The 18,940-nt window shown below is 39.7% G+C and overlaps 1 long non-coding RNA gene across 1 annotated transcript; it reads left to right on the top strand.

Moving 5' to 3' along the window:
• Positions 1–4,930: 4,930 nt before the first annotated feature.
• Positions 4,931–7,273, top strand: LOC140142877 (uncharacterized). The gene is made up of 3 exons (XR_011857598.1): positions 4,931–4,970; positions 5,601–5,656; positions 7,231–7,273. It is a non-coding gene; the product is annotated as an uncharacterized lncRNA (long non-coding RNA).
• Positions 7,274–18,940: the final 11,667 nt, after the last annotated feature.

Raw genomic sequence — 18,940 nt, 5'->3', positions numbered from 1 at the left:
CTCAATAAGGCAAATAATTGGAGATGCCAGTGGGGGTGTTCTCATCATAGATGAAGTATATACAATGCTGAGGAAAGGTAATGATTTTGGGGAAAGTAATTGCTACACTCATGCGCTATATGAAGATAGCAGGCAACCCACCAGCAGCAACCAACATCAGTGGGCCAGCTGCAATGATTTATTTAGGTTACAAAGACCTAATGGTAGAATTCTTTAAGGCAAACAAGGGGCTTGAGAGGCATTACTATATAATGATTTGGGGGAGGGGGAAGTAATTGCTACACTCATGCGCTACATGAAGATTGCAGGCAACACACCAGCAGCAACCAACATCAGTGGCCCTGCTGCAATGATTTTTTTATTTAGGTTATAAAGACCTAATGGTAGATTTCTTTAAAGCAAACAAGGGGCTTGAGAGGCGTATAAACTATAACATCAACCTGCCGGTAATGGAGATTGCACAAATAATGGACATAAGCCTGCATATACTGGGAAATGAGTTAGGTGTCAGCACTTTCACCCTCAATAAGGCAAATAATTGGAGATGCCAATGGGGGTGTTCTCATCATAGATGAAGTATATACAATGCTGAGGAAAGGTAATGATTTGGGAGAAGTAATTTCTACAATCATGCGCTATATGAAGATAGCAGGCAACACACCAGCAGCAACCAACATCAGTGGTCCTGCTGCAATGATTTATTTAGGTTACTAAGACCTTAATGGTAGAATTCTTTAAGGCAAACAAGGGTCTTGAAAGGCATATTGACTACAACTTTAACCCCCGTAGTGGAGATCACAATACACAAATCATGGTCATTAGCCTACACATACTAGGAGCCATGCTGACTTCATTTCCAGTGAATACACCCAACCTGTGAGTATTTTGACACCTGACATTGAAGAGCTGGCTTAAACGTACAATATTCTGTGGTAAATGTCTTCCATCCCACAAGAAAGTCAAAATATCATACGGAGACATCTGTAAATCAGAACTCAGACACAAAGAATGATGTGCTGCTCGCTTCATTAGCAACATCTTTTTTAAAACAAAGAAAATCCAAAGGAAACAAATTAAAGATAAAGTGTGGTTATCTCTCAGATGAGTTAAAACCAAGGGCAAGATTCACAGCTGGGGATTTTCACAGTGAGGACACAATCCAACGCATGGTCAAACTGGATGAAGGATACAAGATAGGCGTATAAACTATAACATCAACCTGCCGGTAATGGAGATTGCACAAATTATGGACATAAACGTATGGCAATCCTTTTTGTATTATTCATTCTTGTCCTTGATTATTCTGCAGGTACGCAGTACATTAAGAAGCTTGGGCAGGGCAGATGTAGATGGGGAGCTTGTTTGGAGCACGAGATTCTTGAATGAAACAACTTGGGAGCATAGAGAGAAGGAGGTGGAATAGGTGTACTGAATGGGGGTCAAATAAACCACAAGATAGAAGGTATTAAAACTTTTTGTTCCTCTATTTTCTGTGTCTCCAAGAGCATTGTCCTGGTTCTGGCCTGAGACGGCCCACAATCGCCAGTGACCCCAGACCCCCAACCCGCTACACAGACAACACACCAGCAGCAACCAACATCAGTGGCCCTGCTGCAATGATTTTTTAGGTTATAAGGCAAACAAGGGGCTTGAGAGGCGTATAAACTATAACATCAACCTGCCGGTAATGGAGATAGCACAAATAATGCATATACTGGGAAATGAGTTAGGTGTTAGCACTTTCACCCTCAATAAGGCAAATAATTGGAGATGCCAATGGGGGTGTTCTCATCATAGATGAAGTGTACACACTGCTGAGGAAAGATAATGATTTGGGGGAAGTAATTTCTACAATCATGCGCTATATGAAGATAGCAGGCAACCCACCAGCAGCAACCAACATCAGTGGCCCTGCTGCAATGATTTTTTTAGGTTATAAAGACCTAATGGTAGATTTCTTTAAGGCAAACAAGGGGCTTGAGAGGCGTATAAACTATAACATCAACCTGCCGGTAATGGAGATTGCACAAATTATGGACATAAGCGTATAGCAATCCTTTTTGTATTATTCATTCTTGTCCTTGATTATTCTGCAGGTACGCAGTACATTAAGAAGCTTGGGCAGGGCAGATGTAGATGGGGAGCTTGTTTGGAGCACGAGATTCTTGAATGAAACAACTTGGGGAGTATAGAGAGAAGGAGGTGGAATAGGTGTACTGAATGGGGGGTCAAATAAACCACAAGATAGAAGGTATTAAAACTTTTTGTTCCTCTATTTTCTGTGTCTCCAAGAGCATTGTCCTGGTTCTGGCCTGAGACGGCCCACAATCGCCAGTGACCCCAGACCCCCAACCCGCTACACAGGCAACACACCAGCAGCAACCAACATCAGTGGCCCTGCTGCAATGATTTATTTAGGTTATAAAGACCTAATGGTAGATTTCTTTAAGGCAAACAAGGGGCTTGAGAGGCGTATAAACTATAACATCAACCTGCCGGTAATGGAGATTGCACAAATTATGGACATAAGCGTATGGCAATCCTTTTTGTATTATTCATTCTTGTCCTTGATTATTCTGCAGGTACGCAGTACATTAAGAAGCTTGGGCAGGGCAGATGTAGATGGGGAGCTTGTTTGGAGCACGAGATTCTTGAATGAAACAACTTGTAAGTATTGCATCACGCAACAATGGCAGCCCTGCAATGAATGAAATACCCTGCAGAAAAGATATGCAATACATTGTTGCAATTATACAATGAGAGGGCAGTATATGCTGTACAATCATGTTAAATACAGTTATACTGAATTGAAATGTTAGACGAGATATATGTGGACATAAGCCTGCACATACTGGGAAATGAGTTAGGTGTCAGCACTTTCACCCTCAATAAGGCAAATAATTGGAGATGCCAATGGGGGTCCAATGCTGAGGAAAGGTAATGATTTGGGGGAAGTAATTTCTACAATCATGCGCTACATGAAAATTGCAGACAATCCACCAGCAGCAACCAACATCAGTGGCCCTGCTGCAATGATTTTTTAGGTTATAAAGACCTTAATGGTAGAATTCTTTAAGGCAAACAAGGGGCTTGAGAGGCGTATAAACTATAACATCAACCTGCCGGTAATGGAGATTGCACAAATAATTGACATAAGCCTGCATATACTGGGAAATGAGTTAGGTGTCAGCACTTTCACCCTCAATAAGGCAAATAATTGGAGATGCCAATGGGGGTGTTCTCATCATAGATGAAGTATATACAATGCTGAGGAAAGGTAATGATTTGGGGGAAGTAATTTCTACAATCATGCGCTATATGAAGATAGCAGGCAACACACCAGCAGCAACCAACATCAGTGGTCCTGCTGCAATGATTTATTTAGGTTACTAAGACCTTAATGGTAGAATTCTTTAAGGCAAACAAGGGTCTTGAAAGGCATATTGACTACAACATTAACCCCCATAGTGGAGATCACAATACACAAATCATGGTCATTAGCCTACACATACTAGGAGCCATGCTGACTTCATTTCCAGTGAATACACCCAACCTGTGAGTATTTTGACACCTGACATTGAAGAGCTGGCTTAAACGTACAATATTCTGTGGTAAATGTCTTCCATCCCACAAGAAAGTCAAAATATCATACGGAGACATCTGTAAATCAGAACTCAGACACAAAGAATGATGTGCTGCTCGCTTCATTAGCAACATCTTTTTTAAAACAAAGAAAATCCAAAGGAAACAAATTAAAGATAAAGTGTGGTTATCTCTCAGATGAGTTAAAACCAAGGGCAAGATTCACAGCTGGGGATTTTCACAGTGAGGACACAATCCAACGCATGGTCAAACTGGATGAAGGATACAAGATATTCCGTACACAGTCTGAGAGGATCTCCTGCCTACTGGGAACAAGCCAAAAAAGAGGCATTCACTATGGTACGACAATTAGGAGTTCCAACATTCTTCATCAGTTTGTCTGCTGCTGATACCAGATGGCCTGGCCAACTCATAGCCCTTTCCAAAGTAGTACATAACAACATTATTTCTGAAGAAAATGTAGAACAGATGACCTGGGATACTAAACCCAGACTCATTCGTTCAGACCCAGTGACTGTTTGCAGATACTTTGATAACAGAGTAACAAGGTTCATCACTGATTTTCTCAACAATTTAATTCAACCACTTTCTTATTATTGCTGTGATCAATTGTTATGATGTAATTAAACGTAATTGTCTACAAAAGTTGTAAAAGAAACGGGTCTATTGAAAGTTAAATGCAATATGTTTTGTTTCAGATGGAGATAATCTGTGGAGGGACAGTAAAGTTTACTTTGATAGGAGACAGCAGCAACCCTGTGCGTCATTCTTCGGATGGCATCAAGCAACTGAGAGACGTTACAATGCAATTCGGACCCAGTTTTATTACTGACCGACAGACGAGAAATGCCAGCGCCAACACACCAGTTCAGGCTAACAAGATGTTGGTGTCAAGATAAAGAGGTAAGGCCTTCCCATAGTGTAGTGTTAGAGGGTGTACAAAAGGTTGGATACTCAAAGGACACTGTAAGCAACCACCTTAAAGAGATCGCCAATGTGCGGGTTATCGACCACAAGGAATCAGGTCCTGACACGTACAGTGTCTTATGTGAGTTTTCTTTGTATTTATCTGTATACAGTCAAACACAAGATGGCAACTGTGATAGCGCACAAGAGTTGGTGTCAAGATAAAGAGGTAAGGCCTTCCCATAGTGTAGTGTTAGAGGGTGTACAAAAGGTTGGATATTCTAAGGACACTGTAAGCAACCACCTTAAAGAGATCGCCGATGTGCGGGTTATCGACCACAAGGAATCAGGTCCTGATACATACAGTGTCTTATGTGAGTTTTCTTTATATTTATCTGTATACAGTCAAACACAAGATGGCAACTGTGGTAGCGCACAAGAGTTGGTGTCAAGACAAAAAGGTAAGGCCTTCCCATAGTGTAGTGTTAGAGGGTGTACAAAAGGTTGGATATTCAAAGGACACTAGTCAACCACCTTAAAGAGATCGCTGATGTGCGGGTTATCGACCACACGGCATCAGGTCCTGATACATACAGTGTCTTATGTGAATTTTCTTTATATTTATCTGTATACAGTCAAACACAAGATGGCAACTGTGGTAGCGCACAAGAGTTGGTGTCAAGACAAAAAGGTAAGGCCTTCCCATAGTGTAGTGTTAGAGGGTGTACAAAAGGTTGGATATTCAAAGGACACTAGTCAACCACCTTAAAGAGATCGCCGATGTGTGGGTTATCGAAAACAAGGAATCAGGTCCTGACACGTACAGTGTCTTATGTGAGTTTTCTTTATATTTATCTGTATACAGTCAAACACAAGATGGCAACTGTGGTAGCGTACAAGAGTTGGTGTCAAGACAAAAAGGTAAGGCCTTCCCATAATGTAGTGTTAGAGGGTGTTTAAAAGGTTGGATACTCAAAGGACATTGTAGGCAACAACCTTAAAGAGATCGCCGATGTGCAGGTTATAGACCACAAGGCATCAGATCCTGATACATGTGATATCGTATGTGCGTTTTCTTTGTATTTCTACAGTCAAACACAAGATGGCAACTGTGGTAGCGCACAAGAGTTGGTGTCAAGACAAAAAGGTAAGGCCTTCCCATAGTGTAGTGTTAGAGGGTGTACAAAAGGTTGGATATTCAAAGGACACTAGTCAACCACCTTAAAGAGATCGCCGATGTGCGGGTTATAAAATGTTAAGCATTTACCAAATGCAAACTAACCTGTGAAACTGTAACATGCTCAATGTTTATTAAAGGTGGGTTTATGACACCTTCTGGAAGAATAATGTCTGACAGATACACAACTCAAAGAGGGTCTGGGAACACTAACTTGTGAGCAGCCATTTTGTTTGCTTCGGAGACTTCAATATCAGATGTGTGTGAAATTAAACTCCCATGTCTGATGAACAAAGCTGCTTTGCCACGAACATAATTACGCAGCAAAATGGTATCATGGAAGCGATTAAAAAGTGCAGAGTTGAAACATATTGCTTTAATGGATCCACTCCCATCAGCTAAGCCAACATGCAATTCATCATTCACACGCTTCGTTGCAATCACTTTTGCTTTAAGAGGCTTCAAGGAAGAAGTGTTCTAAATACACCAGGTACATGAACTCTGTAAGTTGAAAGTGATTCCCCTAAGGAGCTCCCACACGTGGTCACTGTATCAGCACAAAATGTATGCAGCCCATGTTTTAAGATTTAAACATTACAATTTCTGTTCCCACACAGTTGCTGCTGCAGGAAAAAGCAATAACCTGCATAGTGCATAAATTTGTAGAATGGTTATGCGATAGTAATGCCAATGGGGAAAATTTAACATTGTCTGCCTACCTACCATGAGACTTCAAAGCTGAACTGGTATGAAGTGAACCCATGTTACAGACCATCATAAATTGAAATAGATAAACAAGTAATTAAAGAGTGGAGAGTATTCGACAACATGCCAGATAAATATCTAATCCTCGCATTACCTAGCCGTATTTCTATCCCTATCCACTAGCCTAGCCCCATAAAACCCTGATCCTAATGTGAACCTGACCCTAATCAACAATTTTAACACTAATCAGCAAGCCTAAATGGGAACACTAACCCTAACTCAATCTTAATCTGATCTGATTGTGCTAGGACAGGTTACAGATACGAGCATACACGAGTTGGTGTCAAGACAAAGAGGTAAGGCCTTCCCATAGTGTAGTGATAGAGGGCATACAAAAGGTTGGATACTCAAAGGACACTGTAGTCAACTTAAAGAGATCGCCGATGTGCGGGTTATCTACCACAAGGAATCAGGTCCTGAAACGTACAGTGTCTTATGTGAGTATTTATCTGTATACAGTCAAACACAAGATGGCAACTGTGGCAGCGCACAAGAGTTGGTGTCAAGACAAAAAGGTAAGGTATTAGATTGAAATTTCAATCAAAATATTTTGATCTAAATTTAGATTTGTCCGCCAGTTCAATCAAATCTGTTGGACTAAAATGGAGCACCAGGCTGAATTTAGATTCAAAATGTAATCTATTTTAACATATTAGATTAAGATTTCAATCCAAATTTAACAGATTTAGAGGGTACTTATTCATTGATTAATATTTGGGACTCAAATTGTAACCCATGATTGTAATCATGATTGTGTTTCCTCTTTCCTCTCTCAACAGGTGTGATCAAGCCCATCAATCCACCAGTAAGACAATTATTCCAGACCTCAACTGCTGCAACAAGAAGACCCACTGTAGAAGGACTTACAGGAGCACTCTTTGAGACAATTGAAACTTCATGTATTAATCCATATATCAGCACTGCACAAATATCAACTACAACCCACAGGATGATGTAAATCCTGAACACGAAATTGACTGTTGCACAACCGCCACAATACCGTCAAGTCTAAAAGAAATTGCGGCAATGTACAACTCATCAGCCAAGTTTATTTCTGACTTGAGAAAACACCAGTTCACTTTGGAGGAAATAATGGTTGTTGAGGAATTAACACGCGGCCAGACTGAATGCCCACTGTGGCACGCGCAACGGAAGGGCAGGATCAAAAGTACACAGTGTGCTAACAAGGATGCACACCGTCCAAAAAAATCCTGACACAGATGTGACCAACCTGGTAGTTAACATTATGGGGTATAAGCCATTAGACCCGCACTTCCGCACTGAAGTATAGCCGTCTTACAGAGCCACTTGCAAAAGATTGCTATGTCAAGATCATGGGACAGAAATGTAAGGATTTCAACTATCGTGAATGTGGATTATTCATTTCCCCGTACAAGCCAGTGCTGGGAGCAAGTCCTGATAAGGTAGACAGACAATGTTGTCCAAGAGCATTATAATTAAAACGCAAAATATTTATGTTCACATTTTATAGCATCAGAGAAATTTCAAGAATAAATCTCTTCAATGTAACGGATGCACTAACACTGACAAGTGAACAGAGACGCAAGTTCAACCATCTGATAAGTGAAATTTACCGATCAATAGGCCATCTTGTGGCGGTCAGTAAAACAGTGGAACAGAGTGATTTTGAAATAAGCGTACAGCATTGGACAACTATTTTGTCAGACGGTTTGGGCGATTTTCACGAAAAGAAGAGGTTCGTGCACAACTACGCACTGGATATCGCGGTGAGCTGAATATACACGGCAAAAACAGCAGAGCAACACTAAATAAGGACTTGAACACTTAAATAGGCCTACTTGTTTGTGCAGTGAAGATATCATGGTTTTAATATGAAGACTAACATAACACAAAAGCATGTAAAAATTAAAATGTTTATGTTTTGAAGCACACTTTTAACACTTGTGTTTTAACATTTATGTTTTTAAAACAAGATTTAACACTACCTTGTTTTAAATACAAACATCTTCATATTTTACGGATTTTAGTGTTATTGTATTGTTTATAAATTAATACACCTATAATTATCTTGACTGCACAAAATTAATAAGTGTTCAAGTCTTTATTAAGTGTCTCTGCAGATTTTGCAGGGTATTTAATTTTTGTAAACCCATTAGCTTTTTATGGGTCGACATATCCACGCGCATATGGTTGATGAAAACCTCGCGGCTTTGAAAGGCACAACCACAATGTCAAGTAAACGATGTGGACATCGGCGGTGACAAAAATTAACACATCTAATGTCTACCCGCAAAGGCGATAGACTGAAAAGGTCAATTAAATTAAAAATTAAATTTGAATATAATTTAATTTAATTCAATTCAGTTTATTTCAATTCAAATTATCTTGCATAGCTATTAGATTGAAATTTCAATCAAAACATTTTGATCTAAATTTAGATTTGTCCGACAGTTTAATCAAATCTGTTGGACTAAAATGGAGGACAAGGCTAAATTTAGATTCAAATTAACAGTTAAATCCAAATTTAACAGATTTAGAGGGTATTTATTCATCTAGGTGTTCCCCGCAAATTAAAAGAAAAACTAAATCTGACCAAAACGTCAGTTTTACATGGGACTCGGCACACCTTCTTCAACTCGCAGATAATGACACCAGAAAAGAATGTGCATGTATCGATGAAACCTGTAAAAGCATTGCAGCCATTTTGTCCAAATTCTCTTCGGTAAAACTTTCAAGAGGCCATAGACAAGGCCAGAGAACTTAGCAGATCATATGATCACACACATAAATACCCGCTTCACTCCAGAGTGAAAATTAAGGACAAAGAGAAGGCATCCTCCCTTTGGCATATTCTGTTTATGTGTGGTGCGGGGGGAATTAATTGCTACACTCATGCATTACATGAAGATTGCAGACAATCCACCAGCAGCAACCAACATCAGTGAGCCAGCTGCAATGATTTTTTAGGTTACTAAGACCTAATGGTAGAATTCTTTAAGGCGTAATAAGGGTCTTGAAAGGCGATTGACTACAACATTAACCCCGTAATTCTGTGCTGCATCTGTAATTCCAGTTTGTCAGGCTGTAGAACAGCCGGCAGTTATTACTCTACTACTTCCAACACAAACTATCACAGAACAGTACTCACGTATGGCACTCTGTACATGGAACCAACGGCTTAATGTCCCCTCAGAAGCAAGAGAGACAGAGTACTTTCATTTACACATTGGAAGTCTGAATGTAACCTACAGAATCATGTTGCCCATTAAATTGTTTTCCCCAAGACACTATCCCAGCAAATTGTCACTGCAGGGAATTGAACCCAGAATTTCATGCAGCAAAGGCACATATACCCAATCCACACTCAACAATAAAACAGTTAAGAGCCCAAAACGTTGAAAAGCCCACACTAAAAGACAACAAATTTTCTCCCATTCCCTATAGAATCACACCGTAACAGTACCCCTTCTTGCAAAAATCTTTGGATTCTCAATACACAGACTGAATTCATCAGATTTGGATGAAGTTTGCTCCTCAACAACATGATTGACCAAATGTGAACACTCGGCGATTGCAAGTAGTTCAGGCCCGACAAGTTTCTTCAAGTGTTCCGATGCTACGAGGCCAAAAAAGACTTTATGAACAAAGTTGTATGTATAGGCGCATCAGTTATTCCAATCATACTTCAGCCACTTGACAATCATCTCCAAAATCTTAATTAAAAACAATGCAATACACAAGGGTCAAACCCTAAAAAACAAAAAATATTCACATCACTTGTGACTTTGAAAAGAAGACTACACATATCTCTCCATCGTAGTTTCATAAATTGTACCTATTCACTTTGCTACTTACACCTACACATGTATGTAAAAGTTCTACATACACCTTTCAACAAAAATGTCATCAAATAATCCCGCTTCACTCCAGAGTGAAAATTAAAGAGAAAGAGAAGGCATCCTCCCTTTGGCATATTTTGTTTATGTGTGGTGGGGGAAGTAATTGCTACACTCATGCATTACATGAAGATTGCAGACAATCCACCAGCAGCAACCAACATCAGTGAGCCAAATGCAATGATTTTATTAGGTTATAAAGACCTTAATGGTAGATTTCTTTAAGGCAAACAAGGGGCTTGAAAGGCGTATAAACTATAACATCAACCTGCCGGTAATGGAGATTGCACAAATAATGGACATAAGCCTGCATATACTGGGAAATGAGTTCGGTGTCAGCACGTTCACCCTTAATAAGGCAAATAATTGGAGATGCCAATGGGGTGTTCTCATCATAGATGAGTTAGGTGTCAGCACTTATAGGTGTCAGCACTTTCACCCTCAATAAGGCAAATAATTGGAGATGCCAATGGGGGTGTTCTAATCATAGATGAAGTATACACACTGCTGAGGAAAGGTATGATTTTTTGGGAAGTAATTGCTACAGTCATGTGCTATATGAAGATAGCAGGCAAACCCACCAGCAGCAACCAACATCAGTGAGCCAGCTGCAATGATTTTATTAGGTTATAAAGACCTTAATGGTAGATTTCTTTAAGGCAAACAAGGGGCTTGAAAGGCGTATAAACTATAACATCAACCTGCCGGTAATGGAGATTGCACAAATAATGGACATAAGCCTGCATATACTGGGAAATGAGTTCGGTGTCAGCACGTTCACCCTCAATAAGGCAAATAATTGGAGATGCCAATGGGGTGTTCTCATCATAGATGAGTTAGGTGTCAGCACTTATAGGTGTCAGCACTTTCACCCTCAATAAGGCAAATAATTGGAGATGCCAATGGGGGTGTTCTAATCATAGATGAAGTATACACACTGCTGAGGAAAGGTATGATTTTTTGAGAAGTAATTGCTACAGTCATGTGCTATATGAAGATAGCAGGCAACCCACCAGCAGCAATCAACATCAGTGGCCCTGCTGCAATGATTTTGTTAGATTATAAAGACCTAATGGTAGATTTCTTTAAGGCAAACAAGGGGCTTGAGAGGCGTATTAACTACAACATTAACCTGCCGGTAATGGAGATTGCACAAATAATGGACATAAGCCTGCATATACTGGGAAATGAGTTAGGTGTCAGCACTTTAACCCTCAATAAGGAAAATAATTGGAGATGCCAATGGGGGTGTTCTAATCACAGATGAAGTATACACACTGCTGAGGAAAGGTATGATTTTTTGGGAAGTAATTGCTACAGTCATGTGCTATATGAAGATAGCAGGCAAACCCACCAGCAGCAACCAACATCAGTGAGCCAGCTGCAATGATTTTATTAGGTTATAAAGACCTTAATGGTAGATTTCTTTAAGGCAAACAAGGGGCTTGAAAGGCGTATAAACTATAACATCAACCTGCCGGTAATGGAGATTGCACAAATAATGGACATAAGCCTGCATATACTGGGAAATGAGTTCGTGTCAGCACGTTCACCCTCAATAAGGCAAATAATTGGAGATGCCAATGGGGTGTTCTCATCATAGATGAGTTAGGTGTCAGCACTTATAGGTGTCAGCACTTTCACCCTCAATAAGGCAAATAATTGGAGATGCCAATGGGGGTGTTCTAATCATAGATGAAGTATACACACTGCTGAGGAAAGGTATGATTTTTTGGGAAGTAATTGCTACAGTCATGTGCTATATGAAGATAGCAGGCAAACCCACCAGCAGCAACCAACATCAGTGGCCCTGCTGCAATGATTTTGTTAGATTATAAAGACCTAATGGTAGATTTCTTTAAGGCAAACAAGGGGCTTGAGAGGCGTATTAACTACAACATTAACCTGCCGGTAATGGAGATTGCACAAATAATGGACATAAGCCTGCATATACTGGGAAATGAGTTAGGTGTCAGCACTTTAACCCTCAATAAGGAAAATAATTGGAGATGCCAATGGGGGTGTTCTAATCACAGATGAAGTATACACACTGCTGAGGAAAGGTAATGATTTTTGGGGAAGTAATTGCTACACTCATGTGCTATATGAAGATAGCAGGCAACCCACCAGCAGCAACCAACATCAGTGGCCCTGCTGCAATGATTTTTTTATTTTATAAAGACCTAATGGTAGATTTCTTTAAGGCAAACAAGGGGCTTGAAAGGCGTATAAACTATAACATCAACCTGCCGGTAATGGAGATTGCACAAATAATGGACATAAGCCTGCATATACTGGGAAATGAGTTAGGTGTCAGCACTTTAACCCTCAATAAGGAAAATAATTGGAGATGCCAATGGGGGTGTTCTAATCACAGATGAAGTATACACACTGCTGAGGAAAGGTAATGATTTTTGGGGAAGTAATTGCTACACTCATGTGCTATATGAAGATAGCAGGCAACCCACCAGCAGCAATCAACATCAGTGGCCCTGCTGCAATGATTTATTTAGGTTACAAAGACCTAATGGTAGATTTCTTTAAGGCAAACAAGGGGCTTGAGAGGCGTATTAACTACAACATTAATCTGCCGGTAATGGAGATTGCACAAATAATGGACATAAGCCTGCATATTCTGGGAAATGAGTTAGGTGTCAGCACTTTAACCCTCAATAAGGCAAATAATTGGAGATGCCAATGGGGTGTTCTCCTCATAGATGAAGTTTATACACTGCTGAGGAAAGGTAATGATTTTGGGGGAAGTAATTGCTACACTCATGCGCTACATGAAGATTGCAGACAATCCACCAGCAGCAACCAACATCAGTGGCCCTGTTGCAATGATTTATTTAGGTTACTAAGACCTAATGGTAGAATTCTTTAAGGGCGTACTACACCCATATATTGGTTTGATTGGTCTAAATAAATATTTTTTCATTTATAGCTAGGCGATATATGCACGGATCATGTGAAATAAAAAAAAAATATGAAAAAAGAAGAAAAAAAAGTGCTTTTAAACAATTGTAGTAAGTCATTTTAGCCCTATATATATTTTGTTTACTGTATCCTAGTTACTCAGATGCGTGTTTCATAACAAGCCATGATTTATTCTATTCAACATGTTCAAGTAGGGTACATGAATAGAATACATTAAATCCTTTGTTATACTCTCTATAGAAAATCTAGTGGTGCATGCAAAATATATAAACACTTACACAATGGATGTATAGTCATTAGTCAATAATACTATAATGTGTTGTTAGGAGAGAAGAAAAGGCTATTAGGTCACCGTATGTCAGGTTATAGGTCAATTGGTTCAGGTCAAATTTAAGCATCAATTTTGAATACACATGTGAGAGTTTGCGATATCATAATGAGGAATAATTTTGATATTCTGTCTTTAACTGGATATATATCGAGAAGTGCAAGGTGGATATACTAATATACCTTGGGATGTAAATGGTGAGTACAATTTAGAATGCCTAGTTAAGATGGATTTCACAAATAAATATAAAATAGTTACCAAAATCACAAACGTTAAGCTTACGGAAAACTACCCAATATGGTGGTATAGGTGACAAGAAATACAATTTTTTCAACATTGCTGTAGTATGGTTGTGGTAACCTGTTACCTGTGGCTTAATTAAGTTTCAGTGAAATAATGTCGCAAGTTAAAAATACAAAATATAGCTCAACATTGAAAATAGAAGCATTTTAACCAGTTCCTTTTTGATAGTTGTGGAGCACCAAGTTCATGAAGTCATAAAAGAAATCAGGAACCACTTATTCCCATTTTACATATCAACTTTATTTCCCTAACGTGTTAGCAACACATATCCAAAATTTTAACGAAATCCGTTGATAGTAAGCTTTCCAAAATGAAGTGAATTTAAATCATCAGTGATGTACCACCTTTTGGCTTCTACTTTTAAAAGCATGTAAGCTACGTTGATACCGATGCCACCAATAAAACGAGAAGATTTGCCCTTCATTTTGCATACCACTTTGTCCAATTTTTTTGGTAATTTCTTCACAAAATGCAAAAAATGCAAAAAAATCAATGGGTGTAGTACCCCTTAAGGCAAACAAGGGTCTTGAAAGGCGTATTGACTACAACATTAACCCCCGTAGTGGAGATTACAATACACAAATCATGGTCATTAGCCTACACATACTAGGAGCCATGCTGACTTCATTTCCATATCATGATGATGGTCAACATGTATTCACTGTAGCTTCAAGTGTACACACCCAACCTGTGAGTATTTTATCACCTGACATTGAAGAGCTAGCTTAACGTACAATATTCTGTGGTAAATGTCGTCCATCCCACAAGAATACGGAGACATCTGCAAATCAGAACTCAGACACAAAGAATGACGTGCTGCTCGCTCCATTAGCAACATCTTTTTTTAAACAAAGAAAATCCAAATGAAACAAATTAAAGATAAAGTGTGGTTATCTCTCAGACGAGTTAAAACCAAGGGCAGAAGATTCACTACTGGAGACTTTCACAGTGAGGACACAATCCAACGCATGGTCAAACTGGATGAAGGATACAAGATATTCCGAACACTGAGGGGATCTCCTGCCTACTGAGAAAAAGCCAAAACAGATGATCTTAACAAAGGCAAAGTACCCTGATATTGGGCAGCAAATGGCATGGGTTTTGCACCGCAACCATCAAAACTAAACCTAACAGAATTGGAAGAGCGCTTAGTTTCTCCAGTCAATGTTTTTCTGCAACTAGGGGAACTACCCAGAGGTAGACAAGCTGCAATACATGGAAATGATGTGATTGTTCCAGCAGATAACATCTCTACAGTGTCTATGCTCCCCAAACGAACAACTGACACTGCCACCATTCCTGTGAAGCTGAAACGATGACAACGATACAAGAGCCACACATTATTTCAAAGTATTCTGCCAACTAAATGTGTTGCAGCAACAAAATACCTCCTGCAAAATTCAGACTTGTTCAAACTCTATGTACCTGAGGCCCGGGGGGGTCACTCCCATTGTGGCCTGTACACTATCTGCGATAATCAACTTTTGAAAAGCACCCTAAACAAGGATTTAACCCTTGGCTAAAACGACACCCTAAACAGGGATTTCATTCCTAACATCAAATTTCATACCCTAAATTTCATTTCGCAGATTTAGAAATTGCAATTTTGCTACCCTTTTTCCAGTTTTTCATGTTTTTAACACCCTAAATGCGATACACGCCAGATCGTGCCTACCCACCGAAAAATGACCCTTTTACGCGTTTTCATTATCGCGGATGGTGTACAGGCCACAATGGGAGTGACCACCCCCGGACCTGAGGGCATTGACACAAATTGGACAACATCAATAACAAATGAAATGTGCACTGAAGAACCTCCAAATCCAAGCCCAATTGATGCATCAAGTAGCTCTTCAGCAGATCCCACTAGCGTTGAACAGGCAGACCAGGCTAACACAGATACATGGACTGAAGTCAATCCTGATGGGCAAAGTAACATACCAGCTGGAAACACAGACACATTTCCATATCATGATGATGGTCAACATGTATTCATTGTAGCTTCAAGTGTACACACCCAACCTGTGAGTATCTTATCACCTGACATTGAAGAGCTAGCTTACTCTACAATATTCTGTGGTAAACGTTGTCCATCTCACAGGAAAGTTAAAGTATCATGGAGACATCTGTAAATCAGAACTAGGGCACAAAGACCGGCACACTGCTCGCTCCATAAGTAACATCTTTTTGAAATCAAAGAAAATCCAAATGAAGCCAATTAAAGATAAAGTTTGGTTATCCCACAGACGAGTTAAAACCAAGGGCCAGATTCACAGCTGGGGATTTTCACAGTGATGACACAAACCAACGCATGGTCAAACTGGATGAAGGCTACAAGATATTCCGTACACAGTCTGAGAGGATCTCTTGCTTACTGGGAACTAGCCCAAAAAGTGGCATTCACTATGGTACGACAATTAGGAGTTCCAACATTCTTCATCAGTTTGTCTGCTGCAGATACCAGATGGCCTGCCCTACTCATAGCCCTTTCCAAAGTAGTAGACAACAACATTATTTCTGTAGAAGACATAGAACAGATGACCTGGGACTAAATCCAGACTCATTCGTTCAGACCCAGTGACTTGTTAGCACATATTTTGATAACAGAGTGACAAGGTTCATCACTGATTTTCTCCACAATTTACTTCAACCACTTTCTTATTATTGCTGTGATCAATTGTTACGATATAGGTAAACGTAATTGTCTATAAAAGTTGTAAAAGATACGGTTCTATTGAAAGTTAAATGCAATATGTTTTGTTTCAGACTGAACAGATGGAGATAATCTGTGGAGGGACAGTAAAGTTTACTTTGATAGGAGACAGCGGCAACCCTGTGCATCATCTTTCGGATGGCATCAAACAATTGAGAGACGTTACAACGCATTTGGACCCAGTTTTATTACTGACCGACAGACGAGAAATGCCAGTGCCAACACGCCAGTTCAGGCTAACAATACTCCCACAAAACCAAAGCAAACCAACACAGTGAATACACGCGCATCAACATCCACTGGTGGTGCCACTCCTTACGGAGCTGCCAGAGCAACACCACCATCCACTGCCACGAGTAGCGCCACAAAAACAAGTATGACCTACCTGATCATATTGACAATGTATGGAGTAACAAACTCATGCAAACCAGAAACAAGTGACGTAGTAGACAAGGAAGATAACCTTATAGAAGCCATTTAAACTCCACAGCACCAGTGCTGGAAGCAAATGGCCAGTGGTCATAGCCCATTGCATCCATCTGTATGTGTCATATTATCGCAACAAAGGAGGCTGAGCTAGCCCAGGAATAGGAACAGATCACCTCACCTCTTCAATGCTGCCTGCATGGCAAAATCACACATTTTCCCAATTAACAAATCTGCTCAATGGACCGAAACATATTTGGTACAATAAGTACAACTGGATTGGTGCATTGTATAATGAGAGATGACTTCATACAAAAACTGCTGCTTCTTGAAGAAAAATGGGAGGCCTTGGAGAAAATGTAGGCAAACACCAAGCGAAATTCTACAAGTAATATCTCCTGGAAGTTGTCTGAGAAAACACCTGAAAATCTCTTCAAAGAATTCAGCACATCAGCAGAGTGAAAAACATACAATGTAAACACAAAACCAGGTCAAGTCGTGTAATATGCTGATTAAGAAATTCATTGTCAGTGATAAGAATGACCTGCTGTACTTTACCAATGTGACGAAGAATTGCATTGATTAGCATTAATATATAGATGAAGATGCCTGATTGACATGGGTAGATGGCAGCTTGTTCCCCAATACAATTTTCTTGTCTTGTGGAAGAAAAATTTGGTTTGCAAAAGATGCAATCAGAAGATGCTCAAAACAAGATAAAATCAAACGTTTCCATACAATTACATACCCATCATCTGCAAGTTTCTCAAACAATGCCATGCCAATTTCATCCACACCATGCTTTTCTACCCCACCATAGAATCCTTACAGTCATACTGTTGATTTAAGTTGACTTTTGAGCTTTTTGCAGGCATCAGCAGAGCACTAAAAAGCAACCGCTGTTTCCACTGAGAACATCTGTAAGAAGACCAACAGAGTGCTTCAAGGAAGAAGTGTTCTAAATGCACCAGGTACATGAACTTTGTAAGTTGAAAGTGATTCCCCTTTGAGGCCCCACATGTGGTCACTGTATCAGCACAAAATTCTATGCATTTTAAATGTTTTGGTAAAAATTTCAATTTTTTGTTAAAAATTTTAATTTCGGATTCAAATTTAAGATCTAATTTCACTATTTCATATATTTGGGAAGTAGTGTTCAGTGGAGTCCGGTACTCCTGAGAATGTAAAATTTGGACAGCACACCAATTTTGACTTGTAAAAATTCAGAGTTTTACAAGCCTTGCCAAATAAAATGTATCCTTTATATTTATAAAGAAAGTAGTAGACTAAAGCTATGGTGCCTGGCGTTACTTGGGCGGCGTAGAGCCTCTTATCAAGGGGCGTTATTTATCCTTACTCTGGCATAAGTTCTGTACTCTTCCGGATATTGAACTTGATGTTGACCTTCCTCAAAAGCTGGGCAGTTCTGATTGGCTTTTTAATGATCATTATTTATGGTTACTAAATGGTTCAAACTACCCAGTTGTTGAGGGTTCAGTCCGCACAAGTTCATGTCCACATGGGCATCATGCAAGATGCTTATTCTAGTTTTTACCCAAACAGCTCTGATATTGTTCCTGATTACGAAACCCAAAACCGACTATATATATTCCAAACCTGACAACGATTACGCCTATTGATTACAAACCTGAAACCAAACTTGACAACCTATTTTCTTGAACCTGACCCCGATTTTTGCCTACCGATTCCAACCAAACCAAACCGATATCCTGACGACTGAAACCCACCCTAACCTTGAAGTACTAGCCAACAACCAATTGATCTTAGGGTGAGTATTACCTCTAAGGTTTAGTTGATGTGATCAATACTTTCCTAAAACAAGTTCAATGAGCTAGTTGGTGCCAGGTGTATGTTCACTACATTTGCAGTCTTGACCATGAAGG

Source organism: Amphiura filiformis, chromosome 20 (genome assembly GCF_039555335.1).
Source record: "Amphiura filiformis chromosome 20, Afil_fr2py, whole genome shotgun sequence".
Lineage (NCBI taxonomy): Eukaryota > Metazoa > Echinodermata > Ophiuroidea > Amphilepidida > Amphiuridae > Amphiura > Amphiura filiformis.
Note: the sequence above shows the minus strand (reverse complement) of the source record. Positions and strands in the feature narration are given on the sequence as shown.